General features: G+C 36.4%; 2 long non-coding RNA genes across 2 annotated transcripts; both read right to left on the reverse strand.

Annotated features, from left to right (window-relative positions):
* Window positions 1–1,384: 1,384 nt before the first annotated feature.
* Window positions 1,385–4,301, reverse strand: LOC118682353 (uncharacterized). Its single transcript, XR_004978140.2, has 3 exons — window positions 4,145–4,301; window positions 2,112–2,404; window positions 1,385–2,045 (listed from the first exon to the last, which is right to left on the reverse strand). It is a non-coding gene; the product is annotated as an uncharacterized lncRNA (long non-coding RNA).
* A 10,175-nt stretch (window positions 4,302–14,476) lies between these two features.
* On the reverse strand, window positions 14,477–26,820 carry LOC106619930 (uncharacterized). The gene is made up of 3 exons (XR_011396924.1): window positions 26,284–26,820; window positions 26,036–26,223; window positions 14,477–14,832 (listed from the first exon to the last, which is right to left on the reverse strand). It is a non-coding gene; the product is annotated as an uncharacterized lncRNA (long non-coding RNA).
* Between the last annotated feature and the right edge of the window lie 813 nt (window positions 26,821–27,633).

Genomic DNA, 27,633 nt, shown 5'->3' on the forward strand with positions numbered 1-27,633 from the left:
CTCCAAGGCCTGAATCGAAGCGGGATTATCCGCATATACCTTAGACTTTACATATCCTCACAGCAAAAAGTCTAACTTTGTAATATCCCACGATCTTGGTGGCCAATCGACTGGCCAAAAGGGAAATTATCTGCTCACCGAAGTTTTCTCTCAATATATCCATTGATTGCATGTGTGGGAAGTGGCGGCGTCTTGTTGAAATCAAATGTCGCCGAGTTCACGAGTTTCAATTTCAGGTATCAAATAGTCGGTTATCATGGCACGATAACGATCGCCATTGACGGTTACGTTCTCACCGGCATCATTTTTGAAGAAATATGGACTGATGATTCCACCGGCCCATACCCCACCAAACCGTTGTTTTTTCTGGATGAAATGGCAGCTTTTGAATCTCTTCAGGTTGCTCTTCGTCCCAAATAAGCCAGAAATGAGCCAGAAATGGGCCTCATCACAAGTAGAGCGAACCGCGCGAAACACATTCTTTACAGAACATGATTTTCGTTATAAAGTTGAACGATTTGTAAACGTTGTGTAGTCATAAGTCTTTTCATAATGAAATGTCAAAGAATACTGAACAAAAATAACATGACAGCTTGACACGACTCACGCGATATCTGTCATAAAAAAGGCTATTGAAAAAAGTACCCCTACTTCGATCACCCGTTAGATATCGATCTGAAATTTTGCACACGTCCTTTTTCCCAAAATCTTGCTAAACTGTCGGAACCGCGAAGTTTGTAACACCCGGAAGGAAACGTTTGTGTATATGTATATATATAAATTATCAGCTTGAAGAGCTAACTTGATTCAGTCATATCCGGTATTCGGTTCGTATGTATATACGCGAACTAGTCGCGCAGTGTTGAACATATCGGTCTGAAATTTTGCACGCGCCCTTTTCGATCAAAAATAATTTATTGTATGGAAAACTTTTTTATTTAGCGAGATATCTTCACGAATAAATTATTTTCCAACTCACTATAGCAAATAGGTGTTATGCAAACTGAACGATCAAAATCAAGTTTTTGTATGGAAATTTCTTTATTTGTGAAGGGTATTCTAGCTTTGGTACAACCGAAATAAATATTTTTGTTTGATTTTGTGTGTGTAATTTTTGAATCTTCTTGTGCAAGACCAGATGAACTCGGACTCAAATTAGTTTTATATGCGAAGTAGAAGTAGTTTTGGTTCGATTTGTCCAAGAGAATATTTAAGAAAGAATTAGGAGAATGACTTGAACTAAATTTGATCGAACTCTTTTGAAAATATAAAATTTCCTCTAAATAGGGTTGTGCCACGCCTAAACTAAACGATTAAAACAGATTCATATATGTAAGCTTAATAATTGTCATACATTATATTTAGTACTGTTAATACCGTTTATTTTCTTGGATTATACTGGTATACTATAAAATTTAAAGAAAATGGTTCAGTGCTTCTGCCAATTATTAAACTAATTTAAATATATGGATATTACTGAATGCTGTGTCTGGAAATTTTTTGTTATTTCCACGAACGTTATTAGTATTACCTGACCTACTTTCGAGCGAATTGCGAATATTTCACTCATTTATTCGAAAATCAAATTAATGTCTTCAGCGCAGTTGTCTATGAAAATGCGCTTTTCATGATGCTCAACATTACTCCGCATTGCAGTTGAATATTTCTTCTCACATATTATACACCTCGGCAGTGAATTTCCTTGCAACATGACCAACACATTTAAGCTGAGTTCTTCTATTTAAGCTCGGCATTTGTCTGAGTATTGCGTCGGCTTGGGCAACTGAGTGCAGCAGATGACCAATAATGGCTTGGTTCAGCTCGCATTGAAGCGATGCGGAGGGAGAGGCGGAGGCGGTTTGACGTGATGATGAATGGCGTCTGGTGCTGAATTATTACTGCGTTAAATGCAGTTTTTCGGCTTTGAAAGGATTATCGCAGTACGCATTCATACGTCTACTAGTGGGAACGGTTCGCTTGTGTTTCTGTAAACAAGTTCACTTTGATGTAGTGGTGGCTTGAGAAGATTAGTTGGTTGGATGTACCTACAAGTATATCGATAGGATGAAGGCAAAGATGGAGTTCGTTTTGTATAACAATTTCTATAAAACCTTAAATGGATTTTCGATTTAAAATATTTAGGTAAGAGGTATGTACTCTCATCTTCTCCATTCAGATTCATTCTGTCATTTAAGGATTTTACTTCATTATATGAACCGCGAGTAGATCAATCCATAGATGTGCATACGATGTTAGGAGTATTTTTTGCCAGGAAATCAAAGCATGTTATTCAATTGATACTCGTCCGGTTATTTTAGGTGTTAGAAGTGTTCTTTCCATAGTGGGCTTAGTTGACTGTTTGGATTTATCTAGAGCCAATCGCTTAGACGTATTATGTTTTTTTCTGTTTTAACCAAAAACAAAAATAATTCGAAAATTATTTAATTTTTTAAAATTCATTTAGTTGGACTGATGGATAATACATTGTAGCATTTCATAAGTATAGCTAACTATCTAAGAGTAAAAAAACTCTCTCACAAAAAATTTCAGGAACAGTAAGGCAGGGGGAGGTTGGGTCCAATCCTAATTCTCGATTTTTCCTAAAACAAATAAAATATCAGTCAATGTATAAGATATTCCAATGAACTTATCCTGAAAAAATATAGTGTGGTGTCCACAATAGTTGAAATTGGTTCAGGACTGCCGCTTTCCACTTGACTTTATACCGTATATGTCGGTCAACGGCAAATATGAATGAAATCGGTCTACATGTTGGCCTAGCCTTCATAAGTAGTTAGAACTTTCAAAGTCGGTGGAATCAGAAATTGCTCATCCGCTTGGTCTGAATTTTTTTTAACAATCTTCTTGATAGTACTTTTTTTTACACCTGGCTTAATTATTCTTTAACAGAATGCACTATATTTTGTACTCTCGCAACCTGGTTAGGTTATACAAACACCTAAACTAATCGAGTTAGATATAGCGTTATGTATATATAAATGATCAGGATGAAGAGACGAGTTGAAATCCGGGTGACTGTCTGTCTGTCCGTCCGTCTGTTCGTCCGTCCGTGCAAGCTGTAACTTGAGTAAAAATTGAGATATCTTTATGAAACTTGGTACACATGTTTCTTGGTATCGTAAGACGGTTAGTATTGGCGTAATCGGACCACTGCCACGTCAACAAAACGCCATTAATCAAAAACAAATAAATTGCCATAACTTTGCTTCACAATGAGATACAAGACTGTGATTTGCTATACAGGATTACATTAGGGAGGGGCGTCTACAGTTTAAATTCTTTTTAGGAAGTGGGTGTGGTCCCGCTCCTTAATAGGTTTAATGTGCATATCTCCTAAACTGATAAAGCTATAATAACAAAATTCACTGAGAACTTTAGAACCTCTATCCACAGTGTGGAAATTGGTGAAATCGGGTGACAACCCCGTCCACTCCCCATATAACGGTACGTTAAGAACTACTAAAAACGCGATAAATCGAGCACTAAACACGCCAGATTAATTAAATTTTAACTCAGGGATGGTATGAGGTTACTTTATAGAAATCGCGTTCAAAATTAGACAGTGGGCGTGGCACTGCCTACTTTTAGGTGAAAACCCATATCATGGGATCTGCTTAACCGATTTCAACCAAATTCGGTACATGACATTCTTTTTGTACTTCTATGTTATATCAAGCAACAATGATTGTATCTGGGTAAAACTTTGCGTGAATATTGCGTTTGAAGTGTGCCACCTTGTGATCAAAAATTGTATTGTATATAACCAAAATTGTTTAAGCCCCTTTTTTCTATTCTATTCCCAAATATTCCTGTTAATATACTATTAAGGAAGAAATAAATTAAAATTATTAACAAGTATGAATAGAAGTAGCGTTCGAAATTTCTAAAGGATCGGTGTTTAGAAGTTATGAGGAGCACCAACTTTGAACCATATGGTATGAAACAGGTATAAAAATACTCATAACTTCGTCAATTTTGCTTTAATCGAAATGAAATTTCGAAAAAAAAGTTTAAAATCCTACTCCCTCCTTAAATATGTTTGGCTAAATGACCACTCAATCCCCTCTCACCATAAGACACTGTACACCACATCATTTACATCCACATTACTACACCTACTTACCATACATTCCACATCACTACACCGTACACCAACACGCACACAAATACAACATCACCACGATCACACCACCATGAGGACATCAAGAAATATATAAGGGACTAAAAAAAGGATCTCGCTCGCTTTTTTCGCATCGATTCGTCCGAAGCACAGCGCATCTTTCGCTTTCGCCTAAATTCGATTTTTTATCAACTTGGTTTTTTATTAATGCCTTTAACGGCGAGTGAAACCAAATTTAATAAATTCAGTGCTTAATTATGGTATTTCGAGCCCTAGTGGACGGCACTATGGGTTGTTAAACATAAAAGAAAAAAAAATTAAAATAACGTGAACAAAAAATTGTAACGTGAACAACAAATAATGTGCAAAATAATGCAAAAAAATTAACAAACAGTAAAAAAAACAAGTAAGGAAGGGCTAAGTTCGGATGTAACCGAACATTTTATACTCTCGCAAAGTCAAATGGTATACTCGTTTGAGATTTCTTTGTGGATTGACTGATATTTTCGGTAGAAGGTCAACTATAGGCACTGGGGTCCACATATTTAGTACTTAGGAGCTTAAACAGTTTTGGTTCGATTTAGACAATTTTTGGCCACAAGGTGGCATACTTTAATCGCATTATTCACGCAAAGTTTTACCCCGATATAATCATTGTTGCTTGATATGCATAGTGGAAAGTGAAAGAATCAGATGGAATTTAAAATGGTGTTATATGGGAAGTAGGCGTGGTTGTAGTCCGATTTCGCCCATTTTCGCACTATGACATAGAAACATAAAAATAACGTTATGCACCGAATTTGGTTGAAATCGGTTGAGCAGATCTCAAGATATGGGTTTTCACCTAAAAGTGGGCTGTACCACGCCCACTGACTAATTTTGAACGCGGTTCCTATAAAGCCAATTTATACCATTTTAGCGATAAAACTTAATGTCTCTGGGGTGTTTAGTGCTTGATTTATCGCGCTTTTAGTAGTTTTTAACAGTACCGTTATATGGGGAGTGGGCGGAGTTGCCACCCGATTTCAACTATTTTCACACCGTCAATAGAAGTGCTAAAAACATTTGCTTCTAGTGAATTTTGTTATTATAGCATTAGTGGTTTAGGAGATATGCACATTAAACCTATTAGAGGCGGGACCACGCCCACTTTTCAAAAAAAGTTTTAACTGCAGATGCCCCTCCTTAATGTGATCCTGTGTACCAAATAACAGTTTTGTATCTTATTGCGGAGCTTAGTTATGGCAAGTTATTTGTTTTTGATTAATGGCGTTTTGTGGGCGTGGCAGTGGTCCGATTACGCCCATCTGCAATACCAACCGTCTCACGGTACCAAGAAACATGTCTACCAAGTTTCATAAAGATATCTCAATTTTTACTCAAGTTAGAGCTTGCACGGACGGACGGACGGACGGACGGACGGACGGACAGACAGTCACCCGGATTTCAACTCGTCTCTTCATCCTGATCATTTATATATATATAACCCTATATCTAACTCGATTAGTTTTAGGTGATACAAACAACCGTTAGGTGAACAAAACTATTATACTCTGTAGCAACAGGTTTCGAAAGTATAAAATAACGGGTGCAGTGACAAAGGTGCGGTGCCAAAAAGTGAACAAAAAACAAAAAAACAAAAAGTGCAGTGTAATATATAGAAATATATATATAAATGTTATATGTGCATATAAAGAAAATATATGGACATATATATATACATACATACATAAGAATGCAAAAAGTGAAGTTAAGAGTTCAGTGACCCAACATATGTTCGAACACATACACGTTCATATATAACATAAAAGTGGAATAGCGGCAAAACACATTAAATGTGCCAAAAAACAAAAACATAAAATCAAAAAATACTTAAACACAAAAACAAACGGGCGCGGGATTAACAACAAAATATATATAGATCCAAAAACACAGGGAGAGAGCTGCACAACAGGCAACAGCTGGCGTTAAGGAAAAATGGGCAAACACAAAAAAACCTCAAAAAAAAAAACACATACATTCTCTCCAAAACCCCATTGAGGCGAGACAAAGTAAGTGTATCGTTTTCATTTTTTTATTTATTACATATGTATGTTTGTAAATCCTGTATATGATTAAGACTAGAAAAATCCGTTTTAACAGTTTGAAACCACGGGTACAGGAAACGTTAACGGAAAATATAAAAAAAAAAAACGGATCTAAAAATTTGAGTACTATATACTTATACTTAAACGGAAAATTCCGAAAAACCGATACATAAAAAAAAACAAAAAAAAGCGGGTGAATATACTTATATACATATATAATTATATTTACAGATATATTATATTAACAAATTATTGATTGCCTTAACTTATGCGCTTACATTTGTATATATATATATATACACAACCACAAAATAAAAAATAAAAATTCAAGTATTTACTTGCAAAGAATTTCCGGCAGTACCCCTTAGGCTTAATAAAGCAATAAGCAGGGCTGCGTAACTATAAGTAAGCTAAAGGCACAATAACAATTACAGCTAGAATCTACAGCAAAAAGACAAAAATACTAACATACATATATATACATTCAATCGGCAAACAATATGCAAATTGCATTTACCGATAAATCTTAACTAAACATTCACTTTTTTTTAAATATACAACTATATCAGAATATATTAACATAAGCGCAGTCGGTAAAATACCTGTGTATTACAATTTTTATTTTTTTCTCCACACTCTTTTCTCACGCCGAAAAATAAAGGCATACGACCTGCCTATGCTCACATACCCCATATACAGTGGGTACAAATACATATTTTTATTTAATTTAATCATTTAAATATCGGTTATTTTAAAATTAACTAAACGGTGCGGTTAAATCATAGCAACAAATAAATAAATAGTTTCATTATACAAAAAAAAAATTTATTTTGCTAAAAGAAAGCTAAAAACAATAATATAAAAAAATTCTCAAATAAAAATTTCTTCAAAGTCCATTTTGGCAAATATCCCGCAATACCCCTTGTTCTTTGGCAAACAAACACAAGCAGGATTGCGCACAAACATTTCAGCACAATAATTCGTGTATACCTAGGTACAAAGTGCATTGATCTCTTTAACGAGCTCTCAATTACTCAAGTACATAAATACATATCTACAAGTCCACGCATTAGGGTGTACCTACATACCCCTATATAAGGACATAAAAACGATAAATAAATACAAGTCCGAATGTTAATAAATTAAAAAATAACCAGTAATTATAAAAAACTAAATCCGCGTATTTAAGAAACTTAATTCTAATTAAAAACTCTTATTAACTAAAAGAGTTTGCGGTTATATACATACATGGAAGTTAAAATTAAAGCTTGAATTCCATCGGTCGACACTGAGGAATTTTAAATTTATTTCACTATTTTCTAAATCAGCTCAGATTCAAAAGAATCGAAAATAACACAGTATCTAAAAGTACATAAAATGATTTCTGAAGAAAAGAGTCCATGTACACCTGCAGAAGCTACATGCTCAAAGCAAGGTACTACAAAACCAAAACGGGTGAAAGATATTTCATAAACCAAATTTATCTCTGAGAGGACAATCTAATACGATACTGCACTCGATTTTTATCTTCGCCGATTCAGGACAATTCTGAATCGGTATTAGAAATCAAAAAGGAAAATCGTGATAATTTCTGGACAAGTCTCCAAGCTGCATATGACGCAATAGTAGAATCTGAATGAAGAATTTTAAATCTTAGGCTTACGCCAAGTACGAAAACTGCTTAGACCAGTTTGAAGAAACAAAAGCAATGATTTCGGATCAATTAAAATTAATTAAAGCAATTGCATCTACTCCACAACTGAGAGTAGAGCTGCCACAAATTTAACGTCAAGAGACAAATTCAGGCTTTCATCTCAAGGTGTCCGCATGTGATACAGAAATCTTTCACGGTGGTTATGAACAATGGCCGTCCTTTCCGGACATGTTTACAGCCGTTTACATACACCACCCAAAATTATCAAATGCACAAAAATTGTATCACCTCCGATGCAAAACGAAAGGTCAAGCAGGCGTCATAGTCAAACAGTTCGTACTAAATGACGATAATTTCAATCTGGCTTGGAAAGAAAGATACGAAAATGAAAGAATATTGGTCGATAAGCAAGTAACGATAATAATGAACTTGCCTAAAATTCAGAAAGAAACAAGTGATGGATATATTAGACTACAATCCACTGTTTCTAATTGTTTGTCGGTTTTATCGACACAAAACATTCCCACAGACAGCTGGGACCCTATTCTGGTAAATATATGCACCGCAGCATTACCAGAAAAATCGTTACTTTTGCGGGAGCAATCGCTCTCATCTCGAAAAAAATGCCAAACGTGGTAGCAAATGAAAGAATTTCTAACTACCTAATATGAAATAGCAGAAAGGGTAGACAAAAACTAGTTAGAATTAAAAACGTTCAAAACGACCGCAATAGAAGCTTCAATAGACCGCAAACCAGTAGCAACAACAATTTAAATAGAAGCTTTTTTAAAAATCAAGAAATTTTGGGAGTTAGAAGAGCTCTCCCCTATATCAATTACAACCCCAGAAGATCATTATTGTGAAGACTTTTACAAAGCCACAACTACTAGATGAAATAATGGTCGGTACGTCGTACGACTACGACTAAAACAACAATTTCCCAACACAATCGCCTTAGGTCACTCTCGCCCCTCTGCAATACAGCAGTTTCAAAGTATGGAAAAAAATTTATTAAAAAGGGCGAACTTACACCAGAATATGATGGTGTGTTGGAAGAATACCTCCATTTAGACCACATGGAGGAAATAAGCCCATGTGAAAAAATCATTAACGGCAAATACTACTCATTTTACTTGCCGCATCATGCAGTGATAAAACCAGACAAAAAAACAACTAAAGTAAGAGTTGTCTTTCATGCATGAAGATCCATCAGCTCGGGGAATTCCCTAAATGATATCCTATTTACGGAACCCACGCTCCAACCAGATTTAATGCTACTCATTTTAAATTGGCGTATATTCAAATACGTATTTAACGGAGACGTCGAAAAATATATAGACAAATAGTCGTACATAAAGAAGATCAAGATTTTCAGCGAATTATTTTCCGAAAATCTCCCAATAGTCCACTCTGCGACTATAAATTGAAAACAGTTACCCGTGGCCTCACCTGTGCTCTATATTTAGCCATTCGAACACTGCACGAATTGCCAGAAAATACCAAGTCAGAATTTCCTCTGGCAACCCAGGTGTTAAAAACACAAACATATGTAGACGATATCTTGTCTAGAAGTCACAGTCTTTGTTAGATACTAATTTCCTAAAATTCGAAAAGGAAAGTACAACAAAAACTCTGGGGATCCAATGGAATGCGATATCTGACCAGTTTTCATACACTGCAGAGTCAATATCTGCATTATCCGCCATAACGAACCGACAAATTCTATCCTCTGTGGCAAAACTTTTCGACCCCGCAGGATGGCTTTTGCCAGTTATGATACAAGCCAAAATCCTAATACAAGAATTATGGCTACATGAAACCGACTGGGACGAACAAGTAAAACCACTTCGTTTAGAAAAGTGGTCCCAGTTTGCGAACAATCTAAACCATATCTCACAGATACAAATCCCACGATGGGTAAACTATGCTACACGGCTTCTGTGACGCCTCTGAAAAGGCAAATTGCGCCACTATATACCTACGCACACAAAGCGACATTGCGACCACAAGCCCCTTACTAGTAGCAAAAGCAAAAGTAGCTCCTTTAAAAACAATAAGTCTACCACGACTTTAGCTGTGTGGAGCGCTACTACTAGCCAAATTAGTATCCATTATGCGAATGCATTTAAACGGTGCAAAATACAAACTATATCTGTGGTCCGATTCGGAAATTGTACTAGCCTGGCTAGAAAAACCACCATATGCATGGAAGACGTATATTTCCAATCGACCGTCTCAAATACTTGACCTAGTAGGATCAGCCACCTGGCGACACGTAGCCAGTGCTGCCAATCCAGCGGATCTAGGTACAAGAGGGTGCAAACCCCTGCACCTTGCCACCACCACCCTCTGGAGGAATGGTCCCCGATGGTTAACAGAATCTCCTGATTCTTGGCCACAATCGCCCATGCGCAATATAATTGCCCCAGAAAGTCGAAAAATCGACTCCTTTCACACATCAGTGGAGGATACTGACATCCTTGAGCGATTTTCATCGTTCTCCCGAGCCCTAAGAGTAATCGCATATATGTTAAAGTTCATAGAACGACTTAAAATTAAAGTTAAGTTAGTTCCCTCAGAATATCCCCAATGCGATACATTGACGCACCTAGAATTGCCAAAGGCAAAGGTCACTCTAATCGCATCAACTCAAATGCGCTACTTCAGCCGCGATTTAACACTATTAAGAGAATCAAAACCCATTGACAAAAGGAGTTCACTCTTAGTTCTTAACCCATTCCTAGACACGAAAGGTCTGCTTCGTGCGAATTGGCGGCTTGCCAATTCAAGCCTAACGTATAATGAACGCCATCCTATAATTGTACCAGAGAAGTCTCAATTTACTCATCAATTATATCCACATATTAATGCTTCATGTTTTACGACAAAAGCAGTGCACCTTGAGCTTTGTACTAATCTGACGAAGGAGGCTTTCCTTGCGGCATTTGCTCGCTTCGTCGGTCGACGCGGCTTTCTATCGAAGATAATGAGCGATAATGGTAAAACTTTTATCGGCGCTCAAAGAGCCACCGAAAAACAGTTTGTGGACTTTATCAAACAAGTCTCACCTGAGATTGTACAAAAGTACGTGCCCCAAGGCATTTATTGGCAATTCATCCCTCCAAGCGATCCTCATATGGGTGGTTTATGGGAATCAGCTATAAAAAGCTTCAAATTCCACTTCAAAAAGGTAGCTGGAAATTACAAATTCAATTACGAAGAATTCACGACATTATTAATTTGAATTGAAGCCGTTCTCAATTCACGGCCTCTCACAACCCTCTCGCAAGATCCCTCCGATTTCACAGCCTTAACTCCAGGGGACTTTCTCAAAGGAACACTCATTCTGGCCATACCTGAGCCAGGCGTGGAGTCACTATCCTTATTTAATCACTGGGAAAGAATTAAAATTCTCCATCACGATTTCAGCCGCCGATGGAAAGAAGAATACATAAAGGATCTCCACAAACGATACCGTTGGAAGACTCCTGAACAAGCACCAAAACTTGGAGATTGTGTCATCATCAATGATGATTGTCTACCTCCTACCGAATGGCGGCTGGGGCGCATAGAAAAGCTACATTACGGCTCCGACGGTCACATACGAGTAGTTGCTCTTCGGACGCAAAGCGGAACGCTAACCAGACCGCTCGTAAACCTATGCTTTCTCCCAACCGCCGATAATTGCGACACACCAAATCGCAAACAATCAACCGATACTACCGCAATACAATAAAATAATCAAATCAAGAAGCAAAAACCGAAAAACTCGTTAATAACCGTTAAAAATAACAAATAACTAATAAAAAAATGGTCGATCAATACGATGACCCATTCATGCCACATAACGTGGCACCATCATCCATATCCTTTATATGACAAATCTGCATAATTAAACAACTCTTTCATACAGATTAACATGGATGTGGATACGCCAACTACTCCCACGCCAACTGTGCGTTCGGCTACCAACGTGCCACGCACGGGGCCTACCCCAACGCCCCGATCTGCAGCTGCAGCTGCCCCTGCAAGCGCACCTGCAACGACACCGATGTCAGCACCAGTTCCTCGCAGTGGAACGCGACCTTCACCGACGCTATCATCGCCGTCTTCAGAGGCACCTCGTATACGATGTCCCATTTGTCGGCGCCCACATCGCCTGCAACATTGTTGGATTTTCAGAAGTATGCGACCATTGCAACGACCGCAAGTTGCCCAGGCACTGTCTAAACTGCCTATCGCACACGCATGGGACTCAAGAGTGTGTGTCCACGGGTCTGTGCCAAATTTGCAGCAGACCACATCACACACTACTTCATCGCATCTCGAGGCGCGACGTTGGTCGGCCACCTTCCCTTCGAAGCCGCGCAACAAGACCTCAACTCGTGCGGTACACCCGCCAAATGCCACATCAATACGGCGTCGACAGCCTAGACCGCAACCACGTCGTTCCACGGGTCTGAGCAGCGTTGTGGCAACGCTATAACAGCTGCAGCGAATACTAGGCTAATCATTTGCCTAAGGGGGCCGGAATGGCTTAATGACCACTCAATCCCCCCTCACCATAAGACACTGTACACCACATCAATTCACATCCACATCACCACACCTACTTACCATACATTCCACATCACTACACCGTACACCAACACGCACACAAATACAAAATCACCACGATCACACCACCATGAAGACATCAAGAAATATATAAGGGACTAAAAAAAGGATCCCGCTCGCTTTTTTCGCAACGATTCGTCCGAAGTACAGCGCATCTTTCGCTTTCGCCTAAATTCGATTTTATATCAACTTGGTTTTTTAATAACGTCTTTAACGGTGAGTGAAACCAAATTTAATTACTTCAGTGCTTAATAAATGCTGTTCTAGACATAATGTTATAAGGTTTGGTGAAAAAATTAAAAGCGTTTGTGTTTTGACTTTTGAAATTGTTTGTCTTAAATAGTTGTAGTTATTGAAAAGGAAAACTCAAAACATTTATATCTGTTAAAAAAACTAAACGAACTGAATATGCTGTTGTTTTCCGAAGAAGAATAATTAATTGACAGATTACAATTATATAAGCCTTTCATTGGTTTTTCTTTCGAATTGTTCCAAGAACAACGAAGCGTTTATGTTTATACCTTATAAATTAGTCCATAATGAAAACGATGAATTTTTTACTGCATTGTAAACCATTATCTTTCGTTCGCGCTTACCCCAAAATTAAACGAGACAGAGTTGGAGCATGGGATAGACCAACCCTTTGTGTAATTTACTTCAATACCTCAAAATTCAATTATTATAATTTCATAAAGTTGAGAGTTTTTTATATGTGCGCCTCTAATTATGCTATAATATGCTTTCACCGATCATTTCAACGGAAGCTTCTTTTTCATTGAAAACGTGAAGAGACAATTCTCTCGTAAGCAAATAGTGAATTACTCATTCATAATTACAAATATATAATTTAATCGAGTGTGATTTGACACAATGCTCTACTTTGTTGTTTTTCAGTATTATCATATAACCCCTCACACTCCACTACAAACTCAAGTATGTTATTATATGTATGTACTCACGCCAAATTTATGTACTGTTAACAAATTTTTCTTGTACATATGTAGTTTTCTCACTACCACTTGTTGCGCTACGTGTTTCCAAGAATCGCGAGCGATATACAAACAAAGAGCGCCGTCGGCTTCCCAAAAATTCATGAGGCGAACATGTTCTTCCTACTAAGCATCCACTTGACTTTAATGCCGATCCTTGTTTGTTGCGTGACCTCTTGGTGAAGTGTTGCAGAAGAGACATGGTCATTTCTGTGAGACGTAATAATCGTAGAAAAAAGTTTTATTACATCACGTTTGACCTTTCTGTCTTCTTTGTTATAATTCGTTTGTTGTTTTAATGACTGCAATGTTTTGTGGCGTCTTTAAATCGCATGTAATTTCTTTAAAATGTATCACGTGAACAATATTTTGTGGAAAAGTGTTGTCTACGGACCTTACTTAGCCCGTTAAAAAGAAAACAATTGCAAGTTGAAGTAAAAAAACAAATTTTTATTACATGGAATTAAAGGAGAAAAACATTAACCTCGCTTGTAAAATGCTTCAAAATTAAAATCATGGGATAGTCTTCATGTTGCGTAAGTTCTACTAAATGAGCGTCTGAACACTGCTACAAGTGACCTTCTGGCAACGCACAATAGTAACTGTAATTTTGTGAAACAGATTGTAGACAAATTAGTTAGTAAAGCGAAGAGCACTATTGGAGGCACTTACGTTCACAGATTGCCCGCACTAAATCACAGCGAGATACATCGCGCCAGCTGGTACCAACTCGGGCTCGGCACTGAGTGTTGAATGCGGTCAAGCTCTCTTCTGGGTTTGAAGTGGGTCTGCTGCCTTCGGTCTCCTGACAGCGCCTAAGCATGCTCACACAAATCGCACGGTCCTGGTCCGTGTTGCAGGCTTCATTGGCGAGTAGATAAAACACTGTTAATTTGAGAAATACAGAATATATTATATATGTGTCTTTGGAAAGTTTGAACTCAGACTCCGAAATTCACCTAAGAAAGTTAGAACTAAAAACTGTGTCTTCATTTTGAATTTACTTTAAAGAATGCATCGGTTTACTGCGGCTCGACTCCTATTTATGAAGGTATTTTTCCAGATTTCACTGCATAGGTTAATTTTTAAGCAATTTGGGTCACAGCTGTTGTCTTTTGATGCGTACTAAATATTATCCATTGTCTAAATGTGAAATTTACTTCTCTACTCATGTATCTGTTGACAATTTTAGAATACAGGGTGAATTTATTATAAGCATCATCATCTGTAGGCTTATAAGCTTAGGTCTTATCTGTACTGTTGTCAGCGGAGGATTTATCAGCAAGCTGAGTAAGCTGTAGCCTAGGGCGGCAAATTTTGGTCGAATATTTTTTATTTCGATTTCTGGAATAAAAAAAATTCACTTTTGTACAGAGAAGACAAGTTGTAAAAATTTTACAGACGTTAGAGTCTTTAACAAAAATTTAAAAAAATATATACAGTACTCCAGACAATATAGTAAATACTTTAACGTCTATTTATGAACAGTTGCTAAACGCTTTATGAAATATCCTTAAATCATTATGAACTTTCAGAATATCGCAGCAGTGATTCGATATTAGCATTGAAATTAAGATTATTTTACATATTTTGTTCACTAATGATTACTATAAGTTTTCCTCTATGCACAGAGAAAAAACGATTTACTTGAGTTAAATAAAAAATGTCTTTTAATTCCTTTTCTTGATCGAAGTAAACTTTTTTTCCTTGATTCAAGTATATTTTCTTGTTCTGAGAAATTTTAGATTCTTGCTTTAATAAATTTGTGTCTCGGGTCAAGTAAATTTTCTTGTGTCAATAATATTTTTGCCTTAGCATAAGCTTTGGGCTTTCAGAAGTTAGCAAATTAATTTGTAAGCATTGTTGTTCTTGAAAAGAATTTAACGTCCGTCGGGATCGAGCTCACGATTTCTCTGTATGAAGCAGAGTCAGTCGCACGCCACTGCGCTAAATCGTCAATGGTCAATGATGTGTTTTTTTCATCTACATAAATTTAAACTGAGTTCCCCTTTCAGTTTTAGAGTTTGGGGCGAGGGACTACTTAAAGATCAAGAAAGGAATTTTCTTGTCACAAGAATTTTTTTCTTGGTTAAAGGGTAATCTTCTACCGGCAAGCAAGTAAATTCTTGTTTTAAAAATTATAAACTTCAAACCAGAAATTAACATTTGATTCAAGAATTTTATTTCAAAAGAAATGCATATTTGAGAGTCAAGAATTTTTATTTACAGCTAAAAAACTTTTTTATCTGTGCCCCTAAAATTATTAATATTACTAACACAATTTTATTATCATGTTATATCGATGATTTAATTGGCAAATTATCGAATCAAATTTCAAAAAGTTGTTTTTATTTGTAAAAAATATTGATTATTTTTTTTTAATATAGAATCATATGTGGACAATTGCTATTTGACAACGTGAAACGAAACTCTATGAAAAAGTTAGGCAGTTCGGTAATTAGAAAATCGGTACATTTTACTAATTAACTATTTCATTTGTACTATGTTATCGCGTAGTCGTAGATGGGTTATAATGCCAAAACATGACCGTTCAGTAATTAAAAAGTCACAGGCCGAATGGTATCACGAGTGCGGCGCAATCGGGTTACCGTGCGTTAGTTGAAGCGAGATTCCGTTGAATACATTCGATGCGTAGATGTTTTGAGCTCGAGAGCAAGAGAGGCAGATATAAAGCGACGATACATCCATTTATTGCATTTAAGTGAAAAAAAAGGAAAGTCACTCCGGATGTTTGCGTCTTAAAGTTTTTAATATTCCGTATTGATATTAATATTCCAGAAGCTAATCAATTTAGTTGTTAACTTAATAACAAAAGTGTATAAAAAATTCAAAATTCTTGTCTTATCATACTTATAATTATCTGTTTTGCTTTTCTTAGGTAAGTATTCAAAGTTAGAAATCTGAACAAAGAATACTGGTAATAAATGATAGTTTAAAGAAACTAAAAAAACACGCTTAAAAGGAATTTTTACACCATCTCCTATAAAGCTTTTCCCTACCATCTTGTTTATGAAATTTAATGCTTATGGCGCATTTATTTCGTCAGTTATCGCACTTTTAGTATATTTAACATAACTGTTATATGGGGAGGGCGGGGTTATTTTCTGATTTTGCCCATTTTCACGTATGAAAGGGCTTCCTCTCAGAAAATTTGGTTGAGTTATTTTTAGCGGCTTGGAAGATATATACATTACACCATTTAGTGGGCGGGGTTACGCTCACCTTTTAAATAATGGGAAACTGTTACTAAATTATTGCATTGTCATCGGTTCTTGACACGTCTGTAAAGTTTCAAGTTGATCAGACTTCTGGAAACCGGTGAAAATTGAATTAATAAAAGCGTATTAAATAACGTACAGAAAACGATACTTTTAATTTACTATTTAATAAAGTTTCAGTTCTTGAATCAAAATTTGTCAGAATGAGTGATAGGAGAAAGCGACTTAGTGGGGCCGAGTACAGAAAAAGAGCAGAAATTAAACAAAGAAGAACAGAAAGAAGTCATTCGACAAACAGTAAATAACATTTTTTTTTTAAAATAAAAGTAAAAGCAGTATTTTGAGTGCGGAAACTTCAAACATAAGTCCTAATACAATACAATCTGAAGAAGATGAGACCGATACATACTCTGCTGTTTGTAACAGTGTGGCAGAAGAGGAATCATCTGTAAGTCCAACAATTGAAGATTCGTCTCAGAATCAAACGTCGAGTCCTAACGACGCCGAAATAGTATAAACAATCAAAAGTCTAAATAAAGATCCCACGCTATGGATAATTGACAATAACTTGAGGGAGATGATCGCAAGGTACGGCTTTGATCAAAACAAATCTTGTGACTTCTCTAAAAGTGATAGAATATATGCGGATCAGCGTTGTTTTCTGCCAATATCTTCCAAAGAAAAATGAAAAGTAATGAAGTGAAAGAGCGAAATTGGTTAGTTTATTCTGAAAGTAATAGATCTGTATATATTGGACCGTGTTTGGCATTTGGTCCATTGGAGTATAGAACTCAATTTGAGAACGGAGGATTCAATGGCTAGAAAAATGCGGATCATCGAGTAGCTCAGCATGGAAACTCTGCGCGTCATAAATCTAGTATTCTTAGTTTGAAAGATAGAAATAAGATTGATGACCGACTTGATAATTTATTGCAGGTAGAGATTGATGAAGAAATGACTTACTGGAGAAACGTTCTGATGAGAGTTGTTGCTGTCGTGAAGGGATTGTGTTCAAGAGGTCTCGCTTTTAAAGGGGAAAAAGAAAAATTTGGAGATCCACATAATGGAAATTATTGTATGGATTTGGAACTATTAGCGTAATTCGATTCTTTTATGGCTCATCATATTGAACGGTTTGGAAATCAAGGATAGGGGAGTACCAGTTACTTGTCAAATACCACTTGTGATGAATTTATTCTCTTGATGGGTCAGAAAGTTTTAAAGAAGATTGGAGACGAAATAAAAAAAGCAAAATATTTTTCCCTAATCATCGATTCAACACCAGATATAGCCCACATATATTAACTCACGCTCGTTATTAGATACGTTTTGGATTCTGGTAAACCATGTGAAATATTTCTTAAATTTTGGTCGTCAGTAGGACATAAAGTTAAATAAATTTTTTCTGCCGTTACTTTAAAACTAAAAACACTGGGTATAAATACTGAAGACAGTCGCGGATAGTCATATGATTATGCCACAAACATGTCTAGCGTGTTCAATGGCTTGCAACCGAAAATTGGCGACCAAGCACCTTTGGCCTTTTATGTGCCTTGTTCTGCTCATTCTTTAAATCTAGTAGCAGCTGCTGAATCGACTACAGAATCTTATCGTTTTTCATATTGTTACAGGAAATCTACGTCTTATTTGTAAGCTCGACACAACGCTGGCAAAAATTTCCAAAAACTGGAAACGGCAGTAATAGTTGTTGCATGGAAGGTTTTTCTGGAGAGAATAAACAACGTGAATGTTCAAATTCAGACTTCTAATATAAATTTGATCACTTTACGAATCACTTCGTAAGTTTTTCATAGTTGAACGAGAGCATTTTAAGTATTTTGAAGAAAAGGCAATGGAATTGAGTGTATCAAAACAATATACAAAAGAGATGGGAAAACGACAACCAAAAAGGAAAAAAGAGATTTGATGAAACCCCGAATAAGATATTCGAATGGCTGCAAGTGATTACTTCAGGGTTAACACATTTCTCGTTCTCATAGACAGACTCATATACGAATTAGCAAAACGGCAAAAGGCTTACAACGGACTTAACGAGAAATTTTAATTTCCTTAAATGAATGAGTTGTCACCATCAAGTCTGACAGAAAAAGACTTTTGGAAGAAACGTATCCTAATGATTTAAAAACAGACTTGGTTCAGTTTTAAGCCTCCCTGTCCTCTGAAAGAATTTTAAAAAGGATCATTGAAAAGTCTGTCTTCTCGCAACCTGTTGCTACAGAGTAAATGGTTTTGTTCACCAATATCAGGATGAAGAGACGAGTTAAAATCCGGAAAACTTGAGTAAAAATTGAGATAGCTTTGTTGGTATTGCTGATGGGCGTAATCGGACCACTACCACGACATTAATCAAAAATATATAAATTGCCATAACTACGCTCCATAATAAGATACAAGACATCTGCAGTTTACAATTTTTTTTAAAAAGTAGGCGTAGTCCATCCCCCTAATAGGTTTATTGTGCATTACTCCTAAACCGCTAAAGCTATAATAACAAAATTCACTGAGAACAAATGCACTCAGCGCGATAAATTCAGCGCTAAACACGCCAGAGTCATTAAATTTTACCTCAGGGATGGTATGAGATGACTTTATAGGATTCGACTTCAAAATACAAGGGATCTTTGAGGTGAAAACTCATATCTTGGGATTTGCTTAACCGATTTCAACCAAATTCGGTACATGACATTCTTTTTGTATTTCTATGTTACAGTGCGTGGGAAAATGGGTGAAATCGGATTACAACCGCGCCTATTTTCCATAAAAAACCATTTTGAATTCCATCTGATTCTTTCACTTTCCACTATGCAAATCAAGCAACAATAATTGTATCGGGGTACAACTTTGCGTAAATAATGCGCTTGAAGTGTGCCAGCTTGTGACCAAAAGTTTTCTAAATCGAACTAAAACTGTTGAAGCCCGTAGGTAGTGAATATGTGGATCCTAGTTGACTTATTACCGAAAATATCGGTTAATGTGTAAGATATAGAATTTAAATTCATATAATAAAATAAATAAATGAAACGATCGATAATAGAATGTTTTTGTGTCCAAAATGGGTTAAATCGGATCAATACTTCCTTTAATATTAAATTTTGCCAACACCTGAAGTAATTTGCTTTGGTCTTCGCAAGTTGCGAAAGTATCAAATGTTCGGTTACACCCGAACTTAAAACTTCCTTACTTTATTTACAACAGTATTGTGTAGTTATTAAAGTATTGAAAGTTTGGATAAATAAATTCAAATTTTAAGAAATTGCTTTGAGATTTTTATTAGGGAGAATTATAGTTTTGCTGTTAATACCATAGTTTTGTTTAAAAAGGTTTGGTTCTAGTCCTAGATATATTATTAAATGAGATGTGCAATTCTCCCTTAATTTAAATTCTAAAAATAAAACCACTTAATATTTAATTTGTTTTAGGTTTTTTGGTCTATTGATAAAACCCCATAAAGTTTGAAAATGCTTGTAGTCATTACAGATATATAGCTAATAAATATATGGTTAAATCTTCTAACCAGCGTGGAGGTGTACATCACGTATGATTATCAGAGTTAATACTTTCCACTTGTAATACAGCTACAATAATTAATTCACAAGGCCTTATGTGAGAATACTCTACCATATACAATGAGATGTCCATCGTAATACATGGTCGAGAAATATAGACAATTATAACTTTTGAAGAGGTGACTCTTAGAATATTTGAAAAACGTTGTTAACACGATTCTTACGACAGTCGGGATTTTATAACCACAACCGACCCGGATTTTTATCCAGCCAAGAACAGTCAAAGTCGGCAGCTTGTTTTAAGGAAACTTAAAAAATATTTTCAGCCGCTCAACAACAACAACTCCGCCCGGATGCATATAATTTTTCCAGACCTGGTGGTATTCTCTTCGATAACATCTGCTTGTGGTAGAAGAGTGACCCTACTTGTGCTTGAAAGACCAAGAATATATCATATTGATTAATGTCTATATTATGGATTATTCACAAAAAACGCTTTAACCACAATACTTGTACATATTAAGGCAAATTATAACAATTATGACATATGCAAAGCACCCAGTCTAATTATATTGCAATCTACTCAGCAAATAAGCGAAGCATTTTTAGTAAGCGCGGTATGCCACCATCCACCACTGTCAGCACCACTAATTCATTTTCACTTGTCGTGTATCAAAAGTGTTAATCCACGCGTAATGTACATAAAGTCCATAGAAATGCAATCGAAGCTATGAGCCAACATCTCTAGTCCACCCACCCGACATGCAGCGCCATGCTAGGGGTAGAAGAATGTAAGGAGAATTCTTTCAAAATTCCTCCTGATCCGTAAATTATGTGTGCACAATTCGAATTTCAATACAAAACGCACTCTTCGCGCACGGCGGCCAGTGGTGGAAAAGAGGATGGTTTAATGAAATTTTTTAAAGCACAAAATACCGACATAGTGTCATCTATTGTAAATACATGCAAACAAATGTATGCGTGTATGTAAAGTTGTCATATTTTAAAATAGCAGAGCATGGCGTTTGCTGTCCAAACGTTGGAACAATGAGCGACGCTGATGCCCTGGTAGAATGCCCGAGCGCCGTTGAACTCGTCGCTGAATGCCAAGGCGCGTGTTGAAGCTTGGTGCGACCTGGCCTTGGCTGGTGAATTGCAACATTTGTCGCATATATTACGAAACTGCACATAGTGTTCTATAGTGACGTATTTTTATTGCTTCACGTCACGAATGTCAACGTTGCTTGCGAGTTGGGGTTGTTTGGTGAATTTTTCATTCGATTTCTAGGTTTTACGAAAAGTCAAAATTTCGTCACAGACGGTGGCGTGAAATTTCGGAACGAATTATAAAATGGAATGTTTGAAATCGCTGATCAAATTTGTTTTTATGCACTTATAAGTTATTGGAATTTATTTGGGACAAATGCTTTCTGTGGGTGGAGGAATTTGAGACATGTACGAACATATGTTTACATTGTAAATTACACTCTTTTCTACATTTATGAATACAGATATTAATAATAATGAAAGAGGGAAAATATAAAGTGTAAGTTTTATGTATGTCGACGATTTTCGGATGGCTCTTCTATTTGTACAATTTTTCTGTAACTCATTATTGGATTTGTGACCGACTATGTAACTTAACCTAATCAGGCTGATCTTCGGGAAGTCACGAATGATCCCTTTTGGCCAGCAATGGACGCCGGTTCGTCGGGATGCTTATGAATCCAAGGTGTGGATCAAAAAGACCATTGCATATCGAAAAAGCGCTTCAAGCTTGTCACATATTTGTTGACGGCTAATATCACTTACCGTCCACGTCTAAATGTTGAATGTTTAAACACTGAAAGTCTTAAATACTGAGAGGTTTCTCATATTATCTCGAAAGAGGCGGAAGCATTAAAAGCTAGAGTACGGAACTTTAATCCGATAAAGCTAACATGACTACCACTAGACGATCGTATTAAGGTTTACTTCATGGTAGGGACAATACATTTTAAGCATCCTCTATGGTATCAACTAACTAACACCTATTCTGCTGCAAATATCTCATTTTTGTCATAATTTGAACTGATTCTTTGATTACAGAGAACTGAGACATGAGTGCAGTCAAACTTTCCACCACCAAACTGCTGCCTACATTAATTTGTATACTCTTGCAACATATTGCTACAGAGTATAACAGTTTTTTCACCTAACGGTTGTTTGCATCTAAAACAAATGGTATAGATATAGCCTTATAGTTATAATATAATATATATGTAAATGATCAGGATGACGAGACGAGTTGAAATCCGGGTGACTCTCTGTCCGTCCGTCTGTCCAAGCAATCGATAACTTTGGACGTGTGATATTAGTCTGTGGATGAGGTTTGCCGGCATTATTGTGGCATAGTGATACTTTTATTTCTTTTTACACTCTTTTTGGGTTTTGAAAGTGGCAGTAATGGTTGATATAACCGCTCGTATTCATCTCCTTAATATCAATTGCCAACATACTGGCTATACTTTAGTAATATCGATATGGTTTGAGCCACTACTTTTATTTAATTTATGTAGGTACATATGATTTGATGTTGAGCGTGAGTTGAGTGAATCCACATATGATTCCAAGATTACTGAGTTGTATACTCTTAAGATTAGAAATCTCCGAGTGGAGCGCAGACCAGAGGCTCACCAAAGAAGCCGGGTCTATTTATCTTTTAAGGCTTAGAGATTTTACCTATAACAGAAGTATTATAGACTAGCTTTTCGAATTACAGATGTGTATATACATACACATATTAAATTGATTAAGGAATTTATGGGGCACCTAAATCAAATCCAACAAAGACCTAATTCAAACGTTTCAAACTGAATTTCGTATGTCTTGATTGTTACTCGATTTTTTCAGGTGCAGATTTTAGGACAGACAGACAGAGATCACGGATTTAATATCTCTAATACTCTTACTGGATAACAAAACTTTCTTACACTTTTTAATTCGCATTATCCAAATATACTCATACACGTACATATTATACCTATATGTAAATACTTGTATATATATGTTAAACTAAACTTTTTACTTGATCTATGTATGTACATATAAGATATACTATGACTTTTAAATAATAAATTTATTGGACAACAATTTGAAAAAATACTGTTTTTGGTACGAAAGATATTTTTAATATGTTCAATATAATCCTAACAATTTCATGCCATTCCTATAATGACTATAATAAAAAACGATTTCCACGAAGGAAATGGTTCAGGTTATTGAAGAGGTAGTAGTCGCTGGGAGCCAAATCTGGTAAACCAGGTCTTTTCTCACTAATTTGTTCATCCAGCGGATTTAAAAGGCTGCAATAATATTCAGAGTTAATTGTTTTACCTTTCTGTAGATAATCAATCCACAAAATTCCTTTTGCATCCCATAAAACTGATGCCATAACGTTGTTTGCTGATCGTTGTGACTTCACCTGCTTTGGAATGAACAACCAGTTTTAGTCCACTGTAAACGTTCTTGTTTTAATTTAGAAAGAAAGAGCTTTTTCATATGTAATTCTCCATGTAAAATATGAAGTACTGGTTCGTCTGATGCATAAGCAATTTCACGCTTAGTCACACTGGGATATTTACCAATAATATTATGAACTTGCTCAATGATTTCTGGTGTAGTTGCGGTTTTTGGTCGTTCTTCGCGTGGATCAAGCCTAGTACGACCACGTTTAAATTCACCAGCCCAAAATTAAACGGTGAGGACTCCTTATACACTTCTAAAAACTGTTCATAAAGTTCCTTTGCTTTTAAAACTTTTAAACCTTTCAAAACAAAGAATCTAATCACTGCGCGATATTCGATTTTTTTCATATTAAAAATATACTCTGACACGTCAACTTCAAAGGGCTTGTAAACAAAGAATTAATTGACAGAGTGACTTGTGAGGAGAGTTACAAACTAACAGACAGACATACACAGAACTATTATAAGCGTGTTAATGACAGAAAATAGTATCAAAAAAAGGAGAGTAATATCAGAAAATGTTACGAATGCGAGGGGGATGGTAGGGTCAATTGTAAAATTAAAATTTTAGTTGATTCTTCAATTTTACTGATGACATTCAAATTAAATTTCGTTCATTTTTATTTAAACATCATATCCCTGCATTTGTGGTAGGAATTTTATATGAAAACCAAATTTGGTTGACCAGGCGCACAGAAAAAAAAAAGCGTAGCGCAGAGTTATAAACGATCGCATTTCGTTTTGTTGCATATGCCCGTTCCTTATTAATGAATTTGTTGGCGTTGTAATATAAAATATTATAATATAGCGTAAACTAGCTTGAAGCTTATTGAGCGATGATGGTGCATATGTACGTTTTTTGTTTGTCGCTTGCGCCAGTGCTTAATTTTTTACATAAGACATATTGAGGGACATACATACATATTTTTTTTTGTTTTTTTACGAGGAGGAAGCATTGAAAGCCTGAACCCCACGTCAGTGTGGAACTTTAATCCAACTAAACCTCCTACCGTCATGTACCTTTCCCCCCGGTACCACCGTCAAGTATTCCGTCGGGAGGATGGTAGAGGTGAGTGCTCATACGTTTGTATGTTGGTATTAAACTCGCCCCGTGCAATGTTTGTCGCCAAACCCTTCCCTTATGCTTTTTTACTTTTGTTTTAATGCGTTTGTTTGGTCCGCGTTCTAGTGGTCCGTTAAGTTTTGGAGTTCTCTTCTCCGCTGCTGCTCTCGGGCTCTTTGGGTTTTCATGATTTTGGCGGCTATTTCGCACACCGCATCCCACTTAGCTTTTGATTCCACCATTTGGTCTACTAAGTTTTCGGGGGTTGGGTCTATACCGAATGCACTCTTGAGGAATCGTCTCTCTTGCTCGTATTGCGGAAAATGGAACAACGTATGCTCTACATTCTCAATTGTCTCGCCACCGCATTTATCGGATATATCATAATTTTCGTGTTGAAAGCGTTTCAAATATACTTTTAAACAGCCTGTCAGAATTTGAAGTCTGCCTTGCTGTGTGGTCTTTTTAGCCATGGGTCAATGTTGGGAATTAGTCGGAACGTTCAACGTCCTTTTCGACTGACTTCCCATCGTCTTTGCCAACACTCCACAGTCTCCGCTCGAGCATTTCCTTTTACGGTTCTGGGTGGTAAGTCCGTTACAGGCTTTTTGGTCTCTTTGGCTAAGAGATCTAATGGGTGTAAGCCCGCAATTACAAGGGCAGCATCTTTTGACACTGTACGGAGAGCTGAGCATACTCTGAGTGTGCAAATGGCATAAATGGAAAAAAGTCCACGTCGGTAAGATTTTGTTTCGAGTGCTTTTCCCCAAACCTCGGCGCCATATAGAGTGACGGAATTCAGAACTCCAGTCAGGAGTCTTCTACTATTTTGCTTCGGTCCACGGGTATTGAGCATCATTCGGGTTAAGGCTCTACATGTTTTTGAAGCTTTTTCACAGGTGTAGGCTAAATGTTCTTTAAAGGAAAGTCTTGCATCAAGAACAATTCCTAAGTATTTCAGCGCTGGTTGTGTAGTTATACACGCCCCTTTTATTCTGAATGTAGCAGACTCTTGGGTTTTTCTGCCAGTAATAAGCAGGGCTTCCGTTTTGCTCTCTGCTACGGTAAGTCCATTAGTTTCAAGCCAATCATTAATTAAAATTCAAATTGATTATTTGAAACCAGTAAAAATTGATAACCTTTACATCTTCGTCTATTTAATACAATAAAAAAGGTGAGAAAATAGTAATAGGAAACCTTTGTTATACATACCATACAACATTTTCGTTTTGCGAATTACTATCTGTTCCATCGTATTTACTTAGACAATCTTTGGCAATTTTGTAATTTTCACACATTACATGCAAACACAGCTGGTTTTAAAGCAAACAATCTCGTCAACCTATCAACACTTGTAGCCCACTCACAGCCTTTGACGTCGTCTCTACGTTTGCATGTGCCTGGAAAAGACAAACTTTTACGCCATTTTGTTAGCTCTTCTTCAATTCATTCAGACATACCTCTATGTGTTTTTTTTTTTGCTCAGCCATACGACGACTGCTGATTGATGAAGGTCACACATCCTGCCGTTTGTGCGCCTCTGTTCTGTCCAATCACCTCAGCTTCGTAAGAGGTGTCCAATTGCTGTGGAAAAAAGGAAACGGTTCCCAGTTTTGCTGTCAAATATAAATTGTCAGCTAAGTAATCAGAAGTTGTTGGCATTTTCATATGTCAAGTGCAAACAGCAAACTTTATGAACAGCATATTATTAAATGTAAACTTATTTAAAGTCTTATCGCAAAAGCTGTCTGCTTGACTTTTGACAGCTTTGCCTGTTCGAATGCTCCGTCTGTTAAAGAAAGTGTTTCTTCCATTCATCTATTCTTCATTGACAGCACTTTTGCTAGCATCCTTGTATGATTATCAAGATATCTGACATGTGTCAGATCGAGTGGAATTGCCAACACGGTTCCATAGCGGAAGTGAGATTTTGTCGTAACAAGTGTCATAAGTATCTTGATTACTTGTGCTTATTTCGGGGAATAAAAAAAATGTCCTGAAATCTATTCTCTTCCGTTCAGTAATGAGAAGTGTGCGCAGCCAGCGAAGTAGGTAGAGAATTCTATTGTCACGTGTCTCATTATCGAAATTTGAACTAGAAATGTGGAAGTGCGGTTTGATACAACGGGATGTGACTACAACGAATGTATATATTTTCCTGGGCACATAATTATACCAGTTTATTTGATTTTGATGCCATTATCGAGAATAAAAATTAATTTTCGTAGATTGAGCTTGAAAAAAAAATTAGTGAATGTTCCTACACATGTCATTTAAATCTTTGTATATGTCCATCCTTTGAAAAGGAGGCTTTGTCTTCAAAATGTATTCACTTTGAAAAAATTTTAATTGATTCTGTAGAACACGCGAAGATTTGTTTCTTTTATTTCGTCAATTGTGGATTCAGATAAGCTTACCTATATAATTTGTAAATGTATCTTGTTTAATGTATAGCATAATTCGATATTTGGAAATCATTAAATTGGATATATGGGCTTGGGGAAGGTATGAACAGATTTCATGCTTCCTGATTACGTAAAGTTTTAATCAGTTGTCTCAAATATCAATTGGTATACACTCCATAAAATCAACAAGAGTGACGGAAATCGTTATTTTGGGTATATGAGGCAGAATATATGTATGGTATGATGTCACCCATTTTTGGTACGAAAACAAACTATAATAATTGTATTATTCCTACCAAGTTTTATCCATATATCTCACATTCTCACCGATATATCTGGTGTAAAGTTGACCGCGGTGATATAAATCAAGCTTGGTACATGAAACTTGATAGAAGATATGTACCG

This window comes from Bactrocera oleae, chromosome 6, assembly GCF_042242935.1.
Source record: "Bactrocera oleae isolate idBacOlea1 chromosome 6, idBacOlea1, whole genome shotgun sequence".
Lineage (NCBI taxonomy): Eukaryota > Metazoa > Arthropoda > Insecta > Diptera > Tephritidae > Bactrocera > Bactrocera oleae.